Source organism: Sciurus vulgaris (assembly GCF_902686455.1).
Source record: "Sciurus vulgaris genome assembly, chromosome: 9".
NCBI lineage: Eukaryota > Metazoa > Chordata > Mammalia > Rodentia > Sciuridae > Sciurus > Sciurus vulgaris.
Window position 1 is genome coordinate 105,457,813 of NC_136469.1, and position 22,987 is coordinate 105,480,799.

The 22,987-nt window shown below is 38.9% G+C and overlaps 1 protein-coding gene across 8 annotated transcripts in view; it reads left to right on the top strand.

The window, feature by feature from the left end:
• The first annotated feature begins 2,075 nt into the window (after positions 1–2,075).
• Positions 2,076–22,987, top strand: part of FRYL (FRY like transcription coactivator) — a 229,751-nt gene continuing 208,839 nt past the window's right edge. For all 8 annotated transcript variants that reach the window (XM_079153910.1, XM_079153909.1, XM_079153913.1 and 5 more), the window contains exon 1: positions 2,076–2,294. The gene's annotated coding sequence lies outside the window, so the exon portion shown is untranslated. The remainder of the gene's footprint in view (positions 2,295–22,987) is intronic.

The window sequence follows — 22,987 nt, forward strand, 5'->3', positions numbered from 1 at the left end:
AAAAATAAACGAAAATCCAAAAATTCAAAAACAAAACAAAAACCCCTTGAGTGCAGTAAATAAGACTAGAATTTCAAATATGTATAATATACATAACACACATACGTGCAGTCAACCCTCCAGATGTGAAACCTGCAAGTTTCATTTTCTGGTGGTCAACCAGCCTTGGACTGAATGTTTTGATGTATGTGGGGGTGGGTGAAGTTGAAATGTTGCTGAGCTATGCTATGTAGTTAGTCTTTCTATGGTTTTATATGTTCTGAATATGTATATACACCCCTATCCCTTGTAATTATTCACTAATACAGTACAACAATTATTTGCATAATATTTGCATTTTAGATATAATAAGTAACCTAGAGATTATTCAAAGTGTGTGAGAGGATGCGTGCTAGGTTATATGCAATTACTATGCGATTTTGTATAAGGGATTTTAAACACCAAGGATTTGGGAATGCTTGGGAGAACTAATTTCCTTGAGGAAATGGAGGGGAGGGACAACTCACTGTATATGTAATAGGAATAGGCTGAAAAAATATGTATTTATATTTATATATATATGTGTATATATATATATAAATAAAATAGACACATATATAAAGTTCATATCAATTGTAAGCCAGCAAGTTCCTTGTCTCTTGCCCCCACCAGTGACATCTAAATTACTGGACAACATCCGTTTTCTATCCTACTCTTATTTATTTATATATATGTCCACAAACTTTTTCACGTGAGTTCATGGAAAAGTTCTATCAACTACCTATATTTATTTCCCCTTCTCTGGAACTGGACCCACTTCTAGGATACTGCTGAGGAGGGCCGCTTTCTTGGCACTGGGTTATCACGGCAAAAAGACTAATGCCCCTGAGGTCAGAAGTCTTTCAAAGTCCAGTGGCAAAGAAGGAAGGCGCAACTGTTTTCCTTTAACATTCTGAGATGGGCACCAAAGTCATAATTCTACTCAATTTTCGTGGAAACAATTCTTCCGGTTCTTACAGCTTGGGTGGGAAACTGGGGCTCTCCTAATGCAGACCCCACTACTGCCACATAATCTCTCCTCTTTTCAATGTGTGAGGTTCTTCTGCAGGGCCAAGCTTCTAGTGCCAAACTCCCTCTTCACCTGGGAGAGAGGTTTTTCTCTTGAGAGGTGCTTAGTCCTTCTGGTGTGCCCGCTTGGTTTCAACCTGGGGTGTCCTTCCTGCAGTTCTAGCAAGAGGAACAAGGTCCTACACTTTGAGGTTGGCACAAAGAGCACAATCTGTTTAATCTTTCCTAAAAAGTAATTTAGCTCTCGCGTAAACCACAATGACACAAAGGACGTGACTTAAACAGAACTTCCAATGGAAAGGACTTAAAATACTTTTCTAAATGAACGACTGCTAGACAAACAAGGAAACCTCCAGATTTGCTGCAGATACCTTTATTAAAGCTCTTCCGGGTGGCAAAATGCCGGAGGAATCAAAGGTAGAGTGGATAGTCAGTGAAAACTTCAGGAGTTAGCACTAGAATTTCAGGTATATCTAACTCAGTGCAACCACTCCATTCACTAGAACACAGCGTTAGGTTCCTTAGGATCCCAGCTCTGATGTGTTACTCTTCTGAAGGTTTTGAATTTTTCTCTTCTCCCTTTCCCGTTTCCCTCAATACAGGCTGTTTGTCCTCGACCCCTACCAACATTTAAAGGCAAAGGCGCTTAGAAAAAGGCAAAGTAGGAAAGACTTTGCGACTGTCTTTCTCAAATCCGTAAAGGGAGAGCGATAATGGGTAAGGGGCGTGCAGACTAGCCCCTTACTTGCCCAATCAGGTGCACAGGAAGATGTCCTTTTACCAATAAAAATAAAGTTCGCTTTCCGGAGGCGGGAAGGTGAGCCTTGACTGCCAGTTCTCCAAAGCAACGTTAGAGGAGAGGACAGAGAGTGATTAGAGGTAGGGCCAACCGGGGAAAGGGGGCGGGGTGGAGGTGGGGGTAATCCTGAGCGGCGGCTGGACTGGCCAGTGGAAGGTGAGGACTGCTGTTCCTGTTGTAGTGTTTCTCGCCAATCAGGAAGACGAGGAGGTGGGCGGGGTAGGGAAGGGGTGGGTAGAGCTCGCAGCACCGCCGGGCGCCCGTCGGGCTCTGGGAGAGAGAAATCCGGTTAAAATCAGAGTCGGAGGGAGGTTTAACCACAGATCGGTTCCGATCGGATTATTCCTTAAAGGGGACGCGCCATTGTCAAGGGAACGGAGCCTGGGGTCCGAGGGCGGGGACCGGCGGCGCCTGAGGAGCGAGGCAGCTGCACTTGGACTGGGGACGGGTAGGTGTTGCCTGGGTAAAGGCGCTTCATTTCACTTTCTCTTCTAGCCCGGGGGCAGGCGCCGGGATGCTCGCCGACCGGCGACTACAGCCCAGGCGGGAGATGAGGTCGCCGGCCCTCTCCCGGCTGCCCTTCCTGGTGGGAGCCGAGGGGAGGCGGGCCAGGATGGCTGGCAAGCTTCGCGCCCGGGCGGAGACTCCTAACCGACACTGTGCCGCGGCGCAGCCCCGGAATCAACCGAAAACCCGTCGGAGCTACGGCGGGTCCTTGGGGAGCGCCGTGCGCCGGGCTCTCCCGCGCGCCTCCTCTTCCAGTGCCCGACTCCACCCGCGCGCCCGCTCCACTCGGCGCGCGCCACCGCCGCCGCCTCGCGCGCCTGGTTTCTCGCGCGCCCGGCTACCCCTCGCGCTCCCGGCTCTCCCGCGCGCCCCCTTGCCCTCGCGCGCCGCGCGCCCTGCGCCCCTGGCGCGCCTGCTTCCCTCGCGCGCCTCCTTATTGCGCGCCCTGCTCTGCTCGCACACCGCCTCCTCGCGGACTCAAGGGAACCGCCCGGCTGGGAGGAAGGCGGCGGCTGGGAGGTGCAGGGAGGTCGGCAGCCTGGGCTCCGCCGCCCAGGCTGTAAAGGGAGGGCTTGGGAGCAAACTTAACACAGCGACTGGCGGCTCCGGGAGGAAAGGGGCGGCGGGGACCAGTGGAGCGCGCGGAGGTCGCCAGCCTGGCCGGGCATTGTCCGCCTGTTCCTTTGCTTTGGTCTTTTCGCCCACTACCCGCGGTTGTGGGGAGGGGTGCGGACGCGGGCTCTGTGCCCAAGCGGTCCGAGGCCGACGGCGCACCCCCAGACCTGGAGCCAGTCGGAGCTGGGGTCGGCCCCATGCACTCAGCGGCAGCCACCGCCCGCAGGCGGGCCGGGCCTGCTGAGTATCTTTGCTACTCTTAGTCTCATTACCAGCTCAGGCTGTTCGGGCGCTGAGCTCGTCCGTACAACTTTTCTTTGCCGTTTGATGGAAGTTGTTGCTTCCGGGCGGCAGGTTCTTTGGGCATAGACTCCTTTCAGTATCCTTGAGAGGCTGATTTCTAGGGGGAAATGGTTCTTGGCTGCTGACGGTCTTTACTACCATCCTAGTTTCGTTTCTCGCCACCCAACATCGCATTTCATGTGAATTTGCAATTATATGGGACCATTAACCTCTCCCGGGCTAGAAGAAAAAAACACGGGCTTGGGATGTGCTGTTTTGAGGGGTAAGAACTCAAGGTAGAGCTAAATTTGACTTACCTTTTAAACTGTGCAAATTATTTATTGACCTGCCTGGCTGAGGCTGTTTTGGAAGGATAGGGGAAAGGACCCCCACCATCCCTTCCAGAAATAGGTTGTCAGGGTCTACAGGATTAAGAAAAAATACTTTCGATGGCAATAAAGTTGGTTTTATAAAATGCCGTTCTACCTAGACGATAGCATCTGTAAAATTGATTTCTACTACTGAACTTGTAGGTATTATATGGAGCAGGAGCAACTTTTACTACAGGCAAAGTCTAAGAGACCTTTTCATTTTGAGCATTATCACTGTGCTATACCTGTCAATACTTGCTAAAGAAGTAATAGAAACAGCACATCCCTTGTCTAAGTCTTTATTTAGAAAAGAATGTTTTTTATAAGCATTTCTTTTTTGACAGTTTCTTGTGTAGTGCTTTGTAGAGTACCTGCATGTGAAAGTTACAGCCATATAAACAAAGTAGCATTGGGTGTGTTATTCTGTGATGGTCTTGTGTTTTTCTTTTTCTTTTTCTTTTTTTTTTGCTACTCATTATCAAATATAACATTCCATTCTTTTTTTCCCACTGCTTGTTACAGTATTTTGAAAAATTACTTCTTTAGGAAGGATGGATTTTTGATGGATCACCTGGCCTCCTCTTGTTGTTTTAAAGCAGTACTGACTTTTAAAAGTGTGTGTTGATTAACTGACTGTCTAGTAACTTCTGAGTGGTGAAGAACATTATAAGTTCCCAGGCTCAGCAGTAACAACACAAAACCTAGAAACTATATTTGGGAAACTAAAGGCCAATTTCAGATAAAAATGTTTGAAAGATTATTCTTTACACATAAGTTAGGAAATAAGATGCAAAAACCATTTTTATAGTTATCTTGATGGTGCCTGGCATTATTACATCTTACTCTTCCTCCTCTTTTTTTTTTTTTTTTTTTTAATCTATTCTCTTCTGGGAGAGGTATCAGGTGAGCTTTTAGGCATAATCTTCCTTTCCATCTCATTATAGAATGTAGGTAGTTCAAACAAGTTTGAAAACTTCCATCTGTGTTTATTTACCAACTTATTTAAACAGTAGAGGAGAGAGTTTCTGAACCTTTAAAAGTGCACATAAAAAGAAAATGTTTAAAAAGAATATCTTTGAATAGGTAGGCTGCAGTTGCTGGACAACATTTTTTTTTTTTTTCCAGTGTGCTTATATTGTTTTAAGCACACTGTTTCATTTATATACATTATGGACTGTGCTTTGAGATTCTTGGGAGGTGGGACTGTCCACCATTTCTGTGCAGATCCACTGCATCACTGTACTTTTCTAGTGCCCAATAAATCTGTTGTCCTAGGACATTGTCATAGAAAAAGATAATGTCCCATGAAGACTGTTGATAAAATTTTTTTAAAAATTACATTTCTGACAAGTTACAACAAAAGAACAGCGGTTTGCTCAGTGTCAATGGAAAATAAATCTAGTTGCTCTGTATTTTGTGTGTGCGATTGTGATTTAATTTTACAATATGTGTTGTATGGACATCTTTTGTGATGGTGATCATTTGTGATCACAGTTATTAAAACTAGGTTGAATCTCACAACATCTGTTAAGTAGCCTTGTCTTTAAGGAGTATGATGGGGAGATAAAGTAGAAATAGATGGCAGTCTTTCTCCAAATGTATAGAGTTTCACGGGAAGAACCAAAATTACTATCCATAGGAAAAAGTGAGCATCTCAGGGCACTAACAGGTGCAGAGTAAGAGTGATACAGGCCAGGCATGGTGGTGCGCACCTGTAATCCAGCAGCCTGTGAGGCTGAGGCAGGAGGCTTGCAAGTTCCAGGCCAGCCTCAGTAATTTAGTGAGGCCCTAAGCAACTTGATGAGACTGTCTCAAAATAAATAAATAAAAAGGCCTGGGGAGTGTCTCATGGTTAAACGTGACACACACACACAAGTTGAAAAGAGATACTGGATTCATGCCCAAATGAAGGAACACTTGAATGATAGAAGAAACCCAGGTGACGTGACTTCAGCAGATTTTATAATATATTTAAAAAGTTTTGTGCAGTATTTTTGAGGGTGGACTGGTTGTATGTACTCTACTGGAACTAGTATTTTATCATGAATTTTTCTTTTTCTTTTTGTCCCCCTGGGGATCTAACCCAGGCCCAACAGCTGAGGTATCTCCTCTGCCCCTACTTCAACTAATTTTATCGCTAAGATATTTGGGAGTGGGGGAACAGAGCGTATGTTCTCAATGTCAACTATTGTTACCTGGCTCATCCAGCTGGCCCAGTGCAAATGTCACCTTTGCAAGTCTTCCTCTGTTCTCCTAATCAGAAGTAATTGCTCTTTCCTTTTACTCCTGTAAAATCCTCTTATAGTCCATGCCATGGTCTGTCAGCTGGTTATAGTATGTTACATGTTTATTTCCTTCATGAGGTTATGCAGTTTGGTAAAAATCATTAACAGAAGTTGGAGCTGTCATTTTATTACTGTAACCTAAAGTACTTGAACAGTTTTATTAGCCCACCAATATTCTATAAACAATGAACTACAAAGAAGTTCAAATATTTAGTTTTATTTGGGGGACAGTAGGTATGTGTGTTTAAAAAAAATTTCCTTATCACTTTAGTGTCACACATTGAAAATATATGATATAGAAATTAAAAGTGTCACATAACACTGTTCGTGTCACATTGTAACTATTGCTAATGTTGCTGTTTATTCTTGCAGTTTTTGTCCCTTTATCTTTAGGACTGTCTTAAACTATTTGTTAGTTAAAATTATAATTAGTAAGTTGTGTTTATTGGGAATAGAGAAAGCTAATCATTTTTATACACTTATTTTATATTAATTTCCCTATGTTCTGTAATTCTGGTTTCTTTAACGGTTTGTTAGGATACAAGGCCGTCACCAGCATGTTTATGCTCAAAACATAGACTTCAGACTTTTCAAAATTGATCAACACCAGTGAGCCAGAACATGTTACCTGCCTTTACCCCAAGAGTTTTGGTGTAGATGCTTAGTATAATGTCTCCTTATTTCTTTATTCTCACTTCTAGAGAGAACATTACTTTGAGACTGCCATCACACTCTCAAGGAGAAATACACGTTTATTCATGACCAAATCACAGAAGGAGGTTTTACTTTTAATTTTGGGTTCCTTCTTATAATAAGGGAATTACAGTTGAGGCTAGTGATGTAGGTGAGAAGAGTCTATTGTTCTAGGTGCTTCCTTAAGCTGAGTGGAGAAAAAGGTTTTCTAAAGGTTCCTAATTAGAAAACCCAGCTGCAAGCTGCCAGGTGGCCTGATCAGATGGAAAATCTCTATTCATTAGCAAATTTTTGAGAATTGTGCCTACTGTGTATACCAAAGTAGGCTTGAGGATTAAGTCTATTATTCACCCGTTTATTTACTGCTCTCCTAGCCTTTTCCAAGATATCTTAACAGACTGACCTGATCTTCCACAGGAGGTGCATTAAGGTCCACAGAACCTGTTGAATTAAACCTGGGAGCACTGATATTTATTGTTGATTGCTGTTCAGTGGGGCAAAATATTTCTGAAATAATGAAAGCAGATATATCTTTCCTTATTCTTTATAGAATTTATTCACTTCAAAGAACACTGTTGTATCCCAGCATATAATTCATATTTTGCAGGGTAACACATTTGTTAAACCCATTTTGTTCCATCATCTCAGATATGGAACACCTATGAAAATTTAAATTGAGCAAAAAATGTATTGCCTATCGCCACTTAGAAATAATGATAATAATGTTTTTCAAAATCTATTCTTTTGAGAAAATAATAGATTAAAACAGTTGAAAAAAGTATCATACATGTAAAGTACATGTATATACATATAAAGGAAATATGAGCTCTAGATTATGATTTTCAACCTATTTAATATATCTGTTTCATTTTTGAAATACAGAATTGATAACTTGGGACTAAATAGGTTAAGTATAAATGCTGCAGTAGATTCCTTTACCAGGAGGTTTTTTATTATGAAAATCATTATTTTGAAAAGTCATTTTTCTTAAAAATGTAGCTTGAAGTATTTTTAACTTATACATAGTGAACCCCCTTTCCTTCCTCCCCCAACTTGATCTAGTAGGGGAAATAAATGAATTGTGAAAGGGAATACGTGGGATTGTGAGTAATGGGGTCATACAGGCCAGGAAAAATACCTGCAGAGTTCATCATATGGAGTTTGACTGTAATACAGCGATTTCAATTTGCCAAGTTTTGTAAAGAGTTAACATTTTTTAAATAACAGCTTCATGGAAATATAGTTCACACACCATACAATTCACCTATTCGAAATGTACAGTTTAGTGGTTTTAGTATATTCCAGAGTTATGCTGCATTCCCACAGTCAGTTTTATAACTTTTTCATAATTCCATTACTGCTTCTCTCTCCAGACCCAGGTAACCATTGATCTACATTCTATCTTTGTATATTTGCCTATTCTGGACATTTTACATGGAAGAAAACTAACATGTTGATAAATGTACATCCCTGTGTAATTTGGTCCCTCTCCATGTGTGTAACTCCTAGAAACAAATCCAAGTGGGTGCTTTCATGTGTATAGCTCCAAGTCTAGAAAGATTTTCTTTTCAGTACTGGAGATGGATCCTAGGGTCTTGTGCAGGCTAAGCAAGTGTTCACCACTGAGTTACACTGCTAACTCAAGGATTTTCTTTAAGAGGAAATTCATCTAAATCCTCATTTTACCCAAGCCTGAAGAATAATGGGAAAAGAGACTTTTTACTCAGGGAAAATCATTAGACTTATCGTGACACTTCTTTATGCTTATTTAATCATTTGGCAACTCTCTTCAAGTAAACAATTTATGTTTCACATTCTGCAGGCTCAACTTAATGGGCAGTAAATTTATTTCACTTTTTCATCCTGAGGATTTAACCCAGGGGCACTATATCACTAAGCTACATTTCCAGCCCTTTATTTTTTATTTCTTATTTTGAGACAGAGTCTTGTTAAATTGCTGAGGCTGCTCTTGAACTTGCAATCCTGTCACGGCCTCCTGAGTCTCTGGGATTATAAGTATGTGCCACCATCCCTGGAAAGGGCAGTAATTCATAAAAAAATTAAAAGTAAGTCCTAATCATTGGTTAATGTAATGTGATTTTTGCATCTTATTGGGTCATATCCTTGTATTTATTTGATCAAAATAGTGCTTCATAGGTTGATCATGATGAATTTGTATCACTTGTGTACCTTGAAGGTGACCTGATAGGCACTTAATAAGTGGTTATTGATTGCCTGATCTCTATGATTATACATTTCCATCATCTTTTCTAGTCCTTATTTTCCATTGCATAATAATAATAAATTTATTGACTACTTAATAAGTAAGGTGATAAATACTTTATGTACTCTCTTTTAAGGTAGCAGGCAGCAGTTTATTTTTTGAGAATCTTTAATTTTTTCCATTGATTGTAGTCTTAGCTTTTTGGGCATGTATTTGTCTTTTTAAGATTATTTTGAGTGACCATTTTTGATCAAACCTAAAACTCTTTGATGCTGGTGCTTTCTTGATCTTTCTAGGAGGTATCAACAGAAGATTTTCACCAACTGCATCCTGTTGTTGAATGACAGCAATTGCAAGGTGCATCTCTATTTCAGAGCATCCATACTGCAGAGAGGTTAAAGTGTTTTTTTTTTTTTTTTTTTTTTTTTTTTGTGGGGGGAGTTTAAAAGTATATTCACATGTATTCTTTGTTGTGTGAATAGATTTCAACATGATATTTTAACTTCTCAGGAGTAATTTTGTTTTATTCTATATTGCATTTTTTTAAAAAAAAATTTTTAGTTGTAGATGGACACAATATCTTTGTTTTTTATTTAGTGCTGAGGATTGAACCCAGTGCCTCATGTGTGCAAGGCAAGCACTCTACCTCTGAGCCCCAGCCCCAGCCCTTATATTGCTTTTTGGTATGCTTCCTTATTTCATTGTAGTCTTTGTAGGCGAACTAATTTAGGTCAATACCAAAGAATGCTGAAAAGACAAGTTTAGTTTATGGTTTCATTTTCCATTTTAAAACTTAATATGGATCATGCTGTCATTATACTGGTAAAAAAATTAGTTTAAGGTTCCATCTGTGTATCTAGAATGTCAGTGAACTTACAACAGTTTATTAGGAGAAGAAACTTCAGCCATTCAAGTTCTCAGACAGCAATATAGAAAACACCATCTTTTGTTTCTTTTATTTATTTATTTTTGGTCCCAGGAACTGAATTCGGGGATGCTTAATCACTGAGCTACATTCCCAGCCCTTTTTATTTTGAGACAGGGTCTTGCTAAGTTGCTTAGGGCCTCCCTAAGTTGCTGAGGCTGGCCTTGAACTTCTGATCCTCCTGCCTTAGCCTCCTGAGTTGCTGGGATTTCAGGTGTACACCACCGTGCCTCATATTTTGTTTCTTGGGGGAAACCATTCCTTTCTAAGTTACATTTGTGTTTTAGAGTTGATTCACATATTACTTTACTGGTAGCTGTTGTGACTTTGTTCTCATTACACCTGCCTGTATTAGTCTCCTGTCTCCCATCCAAGTACTAACCATGTCTGAGCCTGCTTAGCTTTCAAAATCAGATGAGATCAGCACATTCAGGGTGGTCATTCTCTTTCTAATTTGATGCTTTTGGTGTGCTATGAGAATAGAGCATGTAACCATACTTGCTGAATAGTGGATAAAAATGATAGCTCATTGTGGGGTCTATCTGGGATATGCATGAAATTGTACTATTAGAACCTTGCTATATAGGTTTTTATTGCTTAGAGTGCTCAGTTGTTTCTAGGTCTGGACTCTTACAAGTAAATGATGCTTTTGTATAGCAGAGGATGGTGTGTCACAATGGTATAATTACCTTGTGGATGTTTAACTTTCCCTGAATAATGAACCTCATAAAATTCTGTCCTTTTAACTAATTTAAGTGACAGAGAATACCTGTTTTTCTTCCTTCTTTAGTTCTTTTTCTTTCTCTCTTTCTCTGTGTGTGTGTGTGTGTGTGTGTGTGTGTGTGTGTGTGTCTGCTGGGGATGGAAGCCAGAGCCTTGTGCATGCCAAGCACCTGCTCTACCACTGAGCAGTATCCCCAGCCCCCTTTTGGATGACTTAATACACTAATTCTTGTAAGAACCATTAGAAACCCTGTGCATGTACTCTTGTATGCATTGGTATTTTGTTTGTTCAATTACAGAAACTAATATAATTCAATGAGCAGAAATTAAAGGCTTTAAAGAATGATGAGGTTGCATGTAAAATAGCCACATGTACCTGTGGGTATTTTATGAATATATAAACTATGTCTATGGTCATCTGTTTCATTTGAGGTAGAATTATCTCTGTAGATGCTATTTTCTATATTTGTGTTGGTATAACTTAGACCACGTCTTATAGTTAATATTCCTGGCATACCAAACCTTTAGTATATTTTCAATAAATATTGTTTAGAATTTTAATCATACATTCCTTTTATTGTTGTTAAATTTTTTCCTATTGTAGAACTTATAATATTTTTATTTATATTTTTGTGAAGAAACTTTGTTTAAAATAAACTTTAGTATGTATATGTGTGTCTCATTGTGTTTCTATTATGTATATACAACATATTTTCTTTTTTAATTTGTTCTTTTTAATTATACATGACAGTAGAATGTATTTTGACATATAATACATACATGGAATATAGCTTCCCATTCTTGTGGTTGTATATGATGAGGAGTTACACTGGTGGAGTATTCATATATACAACATGATATTTTAAGATACATACCATATATATGGTAAAATGGTTACCAAATTTATGAACAAAGTAACATATTCATCTTCTCACCTAACCATTTTCTTCCCCTGTGGCAAAAGCACCTATAATTTACTCATTTAGCAAAAATATTGAATAGAGTATACTATTATTAATTATTATTTTCATGTTGTTCATTAGCTCTTTGCACTTGTTCACCTACATATTTGCTGCTTTGACTACTTTTGTTTATCCCCCTAAATGATATTTTATATTTGATCTTTCTTTTTTTAATGTTTTTAGTTGTAGATGGACACGATGCCTTTAATTTTATAAATTTTTTAGTGTGGTGCTTAGGATTGAACCCGGTGCCACATATGTGCAAGGAATGTGCTCCACCACTGAGTTACACCCCAGTCTTATTTGATCTTTTTACAAAAGATTCTATGTGTAAGTGAAATCATTTAGTATTTTCCCGACTGTTTCTGGTATATTTCATTTACCAGATCCATCCTTGCTATGGCAATTGGCAAGATCTCCCTCTTAAAAACTGAATACTGTTCTATCATATACATACCTACCCCACAGTTTCTTTATCCAGTTGTCCATTGATGGACACCTAAGTTGTTTTTATGTCTTGGCTATTGGGAAAAATACTGCAGTGAACATGGGAATCCAGATATCTTTATGAGGTGATGATTTCATTTTCTTTGGGTATATGCCCAGAAGAGGGATTGCTGGGTCATATGGTGGTTCTATTTTTAATTTCTTTAGGAGTCTCTGTACTGTTTTCTGGAATGCATGTACTAATCTACATTACTTGTGCACCATCAGTGTGCAAGTGTTCCCTTCTCTCCACACCCTCATCAACACTTCTGCTCTTGTCTTTCTGATAATAGCTGTCCTAACAGGTGTGCACAGTGTCTCATTGTGGTTTTAATTTGCATTTCCCTGGTCAGCAGTAATGTTGAACACCTTTCTGTATATCTGTTGGCCATTTTTACATCATCTTTGGAGAAATGTCTGTTAAAATCATTTGCCCATTTTAAAACCAGGTTATGTATCTATATCTTCTATCTCATATCTTGTATCTCAGCTCTTGTATCTATATTTTGGATATGAACCCCTTCCTTATCTGATATGTGATTTGCAGATATTTTTTCCAAATTTGAGGGTTGCCTTTTTATGTTGTCAGCTGTTCCTTTGCCCTGCAGAAGGTTTTAGTCTGATGTAGTGTCATTTATTTTTGCTTTTGTAGTGTGAGCTTTTGGTGTAATGTCCAAGAAATTATTGCTAATATCAATGTCAAGGAGCTTTCCCCTTATGTTTTCTTCTAGGAGTCTTATGATTGGGTCTTTTTTTTCTACTGTTAAGTTGACTTTTGTGTATGCTGTAAGATAAGATCCAGTTTCATTATTCTGCATGTACAAATCCAGTTTTCCCAGCACATTTATTGAAGAGACTGTCCTTAACTCATTGTGTCTTTTGGCATCCTCTTCAGAAATGAGTTGACCATATATGTTTGGATTTATTTCAGGGATCTCTATTCTGTACCACTGGACTATGTGTCTGTTTTGCAATTTTATGATACTGTTTCAATTATGGTAGCTTTGTAATATAATTTTAAGTGATGCTTCCAATTTAATTTTTTCTCAGAATTCTTTTGACTATTTGGTGTCTTAGTGGTTCCATATGAATTTTAGAGTTGTTTTTTTCTCTATCTGCAGAATGCCATTGGGATTTTGATAGGGATTGTATTGATTCTATATATTACTTTAGGTAGTGTGGGTATTTTAGCAATGTTAGTTCTTCTGATCTATGAATGTGAACTAGTTTTCCATTTATTTGTGCTATTTTGAATTTTTTCCATCAGTGTAGTTTGTATGCTAAAGGAGGTCTTTTACCTTGGTTAAATTTGTTCCTAAGTATTTTATGCTTTTTTATCTTATTATAATTGGGATTGTTTTCTTAATTTCTTTTTCAGATAGTTCATTGTTAGTGTATAGATGCACAACTGATTTTTGTATATTGACTTTGTATCCCATGATTCCATTGAATTCATTCATCATTACTTCAACTATTTTTGGTGGAATCTTTAGGGTTTTCTCTGTGTGAGAATATAAGATCATGTTATCTACAAACTGAGACAGTTTTATTTCTGCTATTCTGATTCAGATACCTTTATTTCTTTTTCTTGCCTGATTGCCCTGGCGAGGACTTCTAGTTGTTGACTAGAAGTGGTAAATGTTCCTGATCTTTGAGGAAAACTTCCAGCTTTTCACTGTTGAGTTGGATGGTAGCTGTGGGTCTACAATTTTAGTGAAGTTCAAATTTTAAATCTAAGATAACAAATACATATGAAGTTATGAAATTTCATTTTTACTCCAGTGGCTTAATCACCCTATCTTTGAGGGGTACATACGTTCCCCTTTGAATTTAATACATTTTGATGATTAAGTAGTAGAAATATAGGTGTGGTATGATGTTTTCTTCTGTGTATTTAAATTGTCTTAAAACTCCCAATTTCTGAAATCATATTGCTCCTTTAAAAAAAAATACAGGTATAGCTGCTATCATTCTGGAAACACTCATTAAATTCAGTCAACATAATTCTTTCCTTAATTAACAAGACCTGAGTCTTGTTGTTGCTTAACACCAGCTCTCCCTGGAGAATAGTGTAAAAGGTGGATTTTCTTTAAGAACTGTGTTTTTATGCCAGAGGTGATGTAGTCAGAGTTGTCAGAACTTTGGTATCTATTTGAAAATAATTAAAGTTTGTTTTCTTTCATTGCGTACTTTGGATTTTATTCCTGGGTGTAGCAAATTTTGATGCAAAACTAAATGTGAGACATGTAGAAATCATTGCAAATCCCGCAACCCCCCCCCCCCCCCCATTGTAAATGAAGCACATAACAGAATACTAGCTCTCCAAGATGTCCACATCCTAATCCCTGGGACTTCTCTGAGTGTTACATTACCTGGCAAAAAAGAAATATGGTATATGGTATCAGGTAGAATTTAAGTTGCTTATCGTCTGACCTCAAAATAGGTTGTTTATTGTGGAATGTCAGTAGGGTCCTTAAAAATGGGAGCTGGAGGCAAAGGAGTCAGAACCAGTGAAAGTGTGTCATGAGAAGGAATGAACAGGCCATTGATGACTTTGAAAATGTAAGGGGCTCGTAAGCCCAGGAATTGGAGTAGCCAGTATATACTGGCACAGGCAGGAGAATGGATTCTCCTTGGAGCTTCCAGTAAAGAATTCAGCTTTGCCAACACCTTGATTGATAGCCCCATGAGATCCATTTTGAACTTCTGACCTCTAGAACTGTACGATAAATTTGTATTGTTTTAAGCTACTAGGTTGATGGTAATTTGTTATAGAAGCTATGGAAATGTGATTTAGTGCTTACTTAGTACATATTAGGAGATAAATAAGCATTTTCTTTCTCTCTTAACCTGATCAATTTAACCCTTGTTTACTTCAACACTCCCACTTTTCTCTTTTCAGAAAAAAAAGATGTCCTTCATCTTTTCTTCACTTTAGCCCCAGAGTCTCATACCCTTACACATTTTCTTTCACCTCCCACATCTTCATTTCTTTTCTGTCTTTCTTGCTCTGTTGAAATATGCAGTGTTGTCTTATTTGGGGACACTTCTGCTTGATCCTGCCTTCCACTCATCACCCAGATGAACCAGACAGCCTTATGTGTCTGCCAAAGTTTTCTGACAATTTTCACCTTAATTCTAATTCTTTATAGGTGTGATATGAATTACTGTAAGTATTTGAGTGATACCCTTTCATAAGCAATGTGATAGATGTGAGAAACTTAGAAAAGAATGGGAAGAATTTCCCGTTGTATATGGCATTTGCAGGCAAATGGATGAAACTGGAGAATATCATGCTAAGTGAGATAAGCCAATCTCAAAAATCCAAAAGATGAATGATCTCACTGATAAGCGGATGATGACACATAATGTGGGGTTGGAGGGGGGTCAAGAATGGAGGAAGGAGGGACTTTATAGAGGGAAAATAGGGGTGGAAGGGGTAGGGGGAAAGGAAAAAAATAATAGAATGAATCAAACATCATTATCCTATGTAAATGTATGATTACACAAATGGTATGCTGTTACTCCATGTACAAACAGAAACAACATGTATCCCATTTGTTTACAATAAAAATAAATTTAAAAAAATAAAATAAAATAATTGCACCGAGAAAGTGCACCAAGAATTCAAAAAAAAAAAAAAAAAATTAGTAAATTATCAAGCCTTTAACAAGCAAGGAATAGTTAGCCCCAGATGACTGAGTGTTGGGGTGAGTGGCAGAGACAATAGTAGGTATCATGAACGGTGAAGTAGACAGATCTTTTTAGACTAAATAGTCTCTGAAGACTTTGTAAAAGGGATAATTAAGCTAGGAAAATGCTCTTAAAGGAGCTAGGGAAATTGGCTTCAATAAAATAATTCATATTTTGAGAAACACAAAGTTTTACCAGTTATATATTAATTTTTGTAAACATATGGGGAAACATTCCTTTTCCCATTGAACTTTTTATGGATAAGTAAAGACTTTCAGAATTTAAAAAGTTATGAATTTTTATAGTAAATTAATGACATATTTGTCTCAAGTAGGGCACGGTGAAATATCTTGATTTCCTGGTTGCCTTGAGTAATACATATTGCTTTTTTATTGTTGCATTTTAATGTTAGTGTAAAAATCTCAGTATATGTTTTGAAACCTACTATCATCTAATCAGTCATGTTTATGTGCTTAAAAACATTAATATGATTATGTTTTTAAATGAAAGTATTTCATGGGCCAAATAAAGACAACCAATGTTAGAGGCTAGCCTTACTTTCTTTTAAGAAAAATTATTAGGCTATGAGTCAAAAGAACATAGAAGATACAGTATAACTGGATTTCAGTCAGGTTTTCTGTGTTGACATGTTGGCTGGATGATGGACCATACAATAAGGTGAAAATGTGATTAGTTGAGTAATGCCTCCAAAAATTAATAGGTAATGAATTGGTAACAACTGGAGAGAAATTTCTAGTGGCACGTTGAACTTCATTTTTCATTTTTTGTGATGATATAAATAAATATCGCAAAACAGTCATGCTATGTGTATCAAATTTTTGGATGATATGGATTCTTTTAGAGTTAACTTGTTTAAAATAACAGTTCTTACTGAAATGATGGGCCAAGGCTAACATGATATTTTAATAGGACTTGATGTGAAGTCCTATACATGGGTTCAGAAACCAGCTGCACAGTTACAGGGGTGAAGGAGATGTGGTTGAATACAAACAACTTTGGTATTTTAATTACTGTAATAAACTCAGCATGGACATAGAATATAATGTGATGACCAGAAAGCTTCACACAGTCAGTCTGGACGAACAAGAGGAGGAGGCTCAGAAGAGGGCGGATGTTAGGCCTCTGCTATTGATATGGTACAGTGCTATTTGCAATTGAGTGTACTGTTCTGTTCTGGAGGTAACATTTCAAAAATGAGTCAGAAAACAGAAAATAACGTGTCAGTGAGGATATGGAGAAATTGAAGCCCTCATGCATTGCTGTGGGAATGCGGAATGGTCGGCTGCTGTGGGGAACAGTTTGGTTCCTCAGACACTCAAACATGGACTTACCACACATCCCAGATATTCTACTCTTAGGTCTATATTTCAAAGAAATGACAGCAGGTATTCAAGCAAATACTTTGAATAATGGGAATGCCAAAACACAGTTAGAAAGGAGAGATCTGATTAGAGTGACTTATCAAAAAGACAATATCAAATGCAGAGAAAGGAAACTCTTATACACTGTTGGGGGAATGTAAAGTAGGGCAGCCATTGTGGAAAACATAGAGGTTCCTTGGAAATCTAAAAGAATAGAGCTACCTTCTGTGTGATCCACAATTCCATTGCGAGGGTATGTATATATTTCCAGAGAAAACAAAATCAGTTTTTCAAAGAGACATCTACATTCTGTTGTCTCGGATCACCTGGGTGTCCATTGAGGGATGAATGAATCTGAATAAGGGGAAAAAAAGAAAAGTGTCAGTAAATGTAGAACAATTAAATAATAATTATTTAAAGTCTAAAAATAATAGAATAATAGAAATAGTCTTTGCATTTATGGCCCCTAAATTTTTTTTCCCTCTCTTGATAAGGGTGCCCAGATATTTTATTGAGGGAAAGAGTAGTCTTTTGAACAAATAGTGCTGAGACAACTGGATTTCTATGTTGAAAGAGTAAATATGAACCCCTTCCTCATATCATACACAAAAGTTAGCCCAAAATGGATGATAGACCTAAATTTAAATTACAAAAATTTTAGAAGACTAAGTAAATCTCAATGACCTTGAGTCAGTCAAAACCTTCCTGAATAAGACCAAAAGCACAATCAACAACACATTAAACAAGTAAATGGGATTTGACAACATTAAAAACATTGGTGCTTCAAAGGGCACTGTCAAGATAGTGAAAGACATTCCACAAAAATGTGTGAAACTCTCTGCAAATCATATCTAATAAGGGACTCAGATCTAGACTATGTAAATGACTCTCACTACTCAATAACAGATAATCCAATTTAAAATGATGAATAATTTGGTGAGTTTTATGTTATACAAATTATATCTCAGAGAAGGCTGTTAAGAATGAGTCAAATGGAATATTGAACTGTGGGTGATTGAACTGATTTTCCTGACCTTCCTTTTATTCCTCCTGGCTGCTGTGGCTTCAAGCATCTTTTTCTTGCTTAGGTGCTAAAAGGCAAGATGTAGGGGATAGGGTGGATGCTGCTGCTTCTGGATCTTCCTCTTTTTTCAACATGGATTTGAAAAACTTCAAAACTTACAGAAAAGTTGTGAGAATAATAGTAATGTGAACTTATTACTGCTATCAGTGAGTCAAATGGAATATGCTCAAAGATTTCTAGTCTTATGATGAGATTCAAAATTGAAATCTTTGTCTATCATCCCCCAACTTTTCACAGCCCTATCTTTTATACCCACAAGGTTATAAACATTCACCCTGTTCTGTAGCTTTAATTAAGTCTCCCATGCTTTAATTTAAGGTTGATCTGAAGTCTTTTCATTATCTTATAAATAGTCACTGCAGGGAGCGCTATAGTTGCATTTCCTTTCCAACTTGTCCAGTGTCCTGACCCCATGCCATAAAAGGAAGATGTTCAAGGTCAAATGGAATCTCTTCCTGCAATCCATCAGTTGTGTTTTTTGTTTGTTTGTTTGTTTGCGGTGCTAGGGATTGAGCCCAGGGCCCCCTTCTGTGTCATTTTGGTTATTTTTTGTGCATTTAACAGAATATTGAACTGTAAGTGACATCTGATTTTCCTGACCTTTCTTTCGCTGCTGCTGGCTGCTGTGACTCCAAGCATCTTTTTCTTGCTTTTGTTCTAAAAGGCAGAAAGTAAGGACCGAGTAGGTGCTGCTGTGTCTGGATCTTCAACATGTTTTTGAGAACTTTAGAATTTACAAAAAGGTTGTGAAAATGGTAACATGAACTCTTGTCTAAGTTTTACCTAAGTTCATCAGTTAGAACCATTTTGCTGTATTGGCCTATTCCTTTCTGTGTCTCATCTCTACATCTAGGTCTCTATGTCTAGTTGTAGCTCTAGAGTTGCTTTTACTTTGGTAAATTTTTTGGGATAAAGTTGCAGATAGCCTGACTCTCTGCCCTGAAATACTTCTCCACATATCACCAAAGCAAAGGCAATCATGGAACAATGATTTGGTTGAGGAAGTTTCACATAGTTTGTTTGCCTTTGCAGTACTGGTGATTGAATCCAGGACCTTGTGCATGCCAGTCAAGCACTTTGCCACTGACCTACATCCCCAGCCCTTCTCACAGTATTAATAGTTGCAGGTTGCATTCTCTGGGAAGCAGGTGTCCAGACAGAATTACAGCTGTATAAACGTGAAGGAGGGAGCAGGATCAGACAGGTGAGGCTGTCAGCCTGTGATTATACTCAGTCTGCTGGTACCAGGGGCATACCTGGACTCAGGATGGTCCATTAGAGAACTTCCATGGTAGGCAGCAATTGCTTGACCTCAATCTCTGCCTTTCTCAGCTGTGACCTGGGGCTGTCCAGAGACTAGTGTGACTCTGTCTTGAGCCAACTTGAATGAAGTAATGACTGGAAGGTCTCAGTTAACTTCAATCCTTACACCTAGCAGTGAGTCTTTTGAATGTGCATGGGACCTAAACAAAACAAAGCAACAAACAAACAAAACAAAAACAAAAACAAAAAAATGAGTTCCTTAACAAGGAGTAAGGGAAGAAAGACTGGGGACAGACTCCAGCATTCTGTTGGAGTATTCTGTTGCTTATCTTTTTTTTTTTTTAATTGAGAAAAGAAACTGCATTTTTGTCATTAAGCCAGCTTCTTAATTATTCTGGCTTTTGAACAGCATTGGTTCCTTTCTTCCTTTCATGGAGTTCACCAGTTTTCTGATTTAATAGGATGAATTATTGTCTATTCCTGCTTCCCAGCTGCCATCCTGGGATTTCTTTTTCATTCCACTCTTGGATCCTTTCCACTGCTTCTTGTGTACCTCATGTCAAACTTTATTGGTCTGCATCCTAGTTTTGCTAAAGGACACCTTCAAATAAATGTCGTGTTCTGCCTTGTTGCTTGTTTGGTCATTTGTACATAAAAGTCGAGGCCAAAATTACTTCACTTTGGAGATTCTTGAGACACTGACCGGTCTTCCACGATGGAGAGCTTGTGATTTTTTTTTTTTTTTTTAAATCCAATTTCTGATTCTTGTTTTTTTCCTCACACATTATTTAAAAATGATCTTTTCTTGGTTGCTGTGGAATTTCACAGAATTTGTCTCTTTTTCCCATGGAACAGAGGGTATGCCATTCCACTTACTCATTTATTACCTGATTCCCTATCTTATTTTGTACCTCTACTTTATTGCTGATCTTATTTCTTTTATTGTAGATGATCTGAACATCTCTTTGACACCCTTGGCCTCTTTGACAGATGCTGCACCTATTAGTCATTCCTCTTTCCTTGCTAATGAAGCTGAACTTTGCTCAGGTATTGACTGCTCACGTGCTTCCTGGGCTCTTCCTCAGCCCCAAGAGGCTACTGTTACTGTTGCTCAGCCTCAAGTTATTAGGCTTAGGCATGGTGACACATAAGAGAAGCCTTCTTGGAATCTGGTGTTCTTGAATTTATGGAGGTATGCTCCTTTTGGATGTTGTCTTGTTAGCTCATGCTCCTTGTAGCTGCTGAAGCCATCTTTGGTCAAGAGGAGAAAGCAAAATGATGAATGACCCTCAACTAAAAATTGTCAAAAATTGAACACTTATAGCTCTTAACTCTGCCTCCCCACAATTTTTTTTGTTCATCTTTTTTTGTTGCTCAGGCCAAAAATTTGCTGTTTTCCCAATCATTCTCTCACATCTCACATTCTGTTCATTAAGAAACTCCTGTAGCCTCCTCCTTGAAATTCTATAATCTTTTTACTTTCCTCTGCTTGCATCCTTATCCGAGCCACTCTCATTGCTTGCCTGTGTTACTGCCATAGAGCACTGCTTACCTAGGGAGCTTCTTGAGGGCTCAGCCGACCAGGCTTCTGGATTGCCATAGTCCACACTTGACATGAGAGTGACTTGGGAGGATCTGGGACAGGAAATGGCTTCCCTGCTGGGGCACTCTTGGTCCCCTCTCTCACAAGGTTCTTTGTAGTAGACACACAAAGCAGTCCTCAAGAACAGCCGCATGGATGGCTTAGGAGTCCCTGTTCCTCTGGTTGTATCAGAAGCCATTATCATATGACAGCCCCTGAGCATAGCTTCCAGGATCCCTACTGGCTACAAGCTCAATCACGGGCATCTTTACAGTAGGGCAGGCCTAAAGTTATGGCTGCTTACCAGGTGTTCAGACTTCCTCTTAGCCTCTTTGCAATTTACCAATGGGTCATTTTTACCCTAAGCAGTGTTGCCTAGTAACACAGCTGATGTTCTGCCTGTATAGTTTCCTGGGAACAGAGCTAACAGAGCTAAGTTAACTGAATCCAAGAGCTATTTCTCATGCTGAAAGACAAGAGTTTTGGTAACACTTCAGTTACAAATAGCCTTCTAAGTAAAGGTCTCCTTGCCTCTGCTTCTACCCTTCCCACTCAGTTCTCAGCACAGTAGCCAAAGTGGCCCTTTAAAATGGATGGCAGGTCATGTTACCCTTCAGCAAAGCTGGTGGAGGCTTTCCCCTTCATGCAGTATGTCTGGAGGCCCTACCTGAGCTGATCCTTACAACCTCTCTGACCTTTTTTCCTATCATTTCCTTGCTCATCTGTTAAAACTGTTTAGTTGTCACCAGGTGTGTTCTCACTCAGCACCTTCATTGGCTCTTTCCCATAGTTGGAATGTTATTACCCTTCCTAAAATACCTTCTGCTCCATCCCCACCCTGTTTTTTTTGGGGGTACTAGGGTTTGAACCCAGGGGTACTTAACCATTGAGCCATACCACCCCCTTCTTCTTTCTTTCTTTCTTTCTTTTTTTTTTTTTTTTTTTTTGAGAAAAAGGAAAAAGAAGGTTTATTATTTTGCTAGTAAGGGAAAAACACAGGGGACTCCTGTCCCAGTGGCTGTGATTCTGCCCATTAGCAGAAACAGGTGATTAAAGAGGTGATTCAAAGGCTATGTTCCACATACTTTCTGTTGGAGTTGTAATTCACCTGTTGATTTGGAGATAGTCATTTTGAGACAGGGACTCACTAAGTTGCTGAGGGCCTTGCTAAATTGCTGAGACTGGCTTTGAACTTGTAATCCTCCTGCCTGAGCCTTCCAAGTGCTGGGATTACAGGTATGTACCACCATGCTCTGCCAAAATACCCGCTTTTCAAAAAGATCTGTCACAGTTCCTACTGTCCCTGACACTTGCCCACCTGCTTCTTTTCTAGCTTTTCATAGTGTCTCTCACCTTTCTGTACTCCATAATTTACTTATTGTATCTGTCATTTACTGTTACCTGCTGTTAGCATGCTGGCTTCATGACGGCAGGATTCTTTATCTGTTATGTGCATTGACGAATCTCAGCTGCCTAGGAACAGAGCCTGAAACATAGCTGATGTTCATATTTTTTATGTACGTGTGTGGCTTATGCAAGACATGCATCTGTTTCCCATATGTACTGGGTAGGTGAGTGGGCCTGGACTGGTGGGCTGCCTCTGATGTAGTCAACATGTGTCTTCAGTGTCTTGGGCAGTTCTAGTGTTCAGTCAGGAGGAAACAGATCTATGCACACATATACCCCTTCCCAGGATGGCCAACTTTTTTTAAAAAAAAATTGTTGTTGTTGTTGTAGATGGACATAATACATTTATTTTTATTTATTTATTTTTACGTGGTGCTGAGGATTGAACCCAGTCCTTCACATGTGCTAGACAAGTGCTTTACCACTGAGCTACATTCCCAGCCCCTAGAGTGGCCAACTTCACTTCTCATGTTTCCTTGGCCAGAACTTTGACTGCAGTGCTACAGCCAATTACAAGGAAAGCTGGGAAATGTAATTTTTGAATGGGTAGCCATGACCATAGCTAAAACTTGTGGGTTCTGTTACTAAAGGAGGGAGAATGGATATCAGGTCATAAAATTATGCTTGCTAATTCACATTCACTTGTAGTGGGCTTCC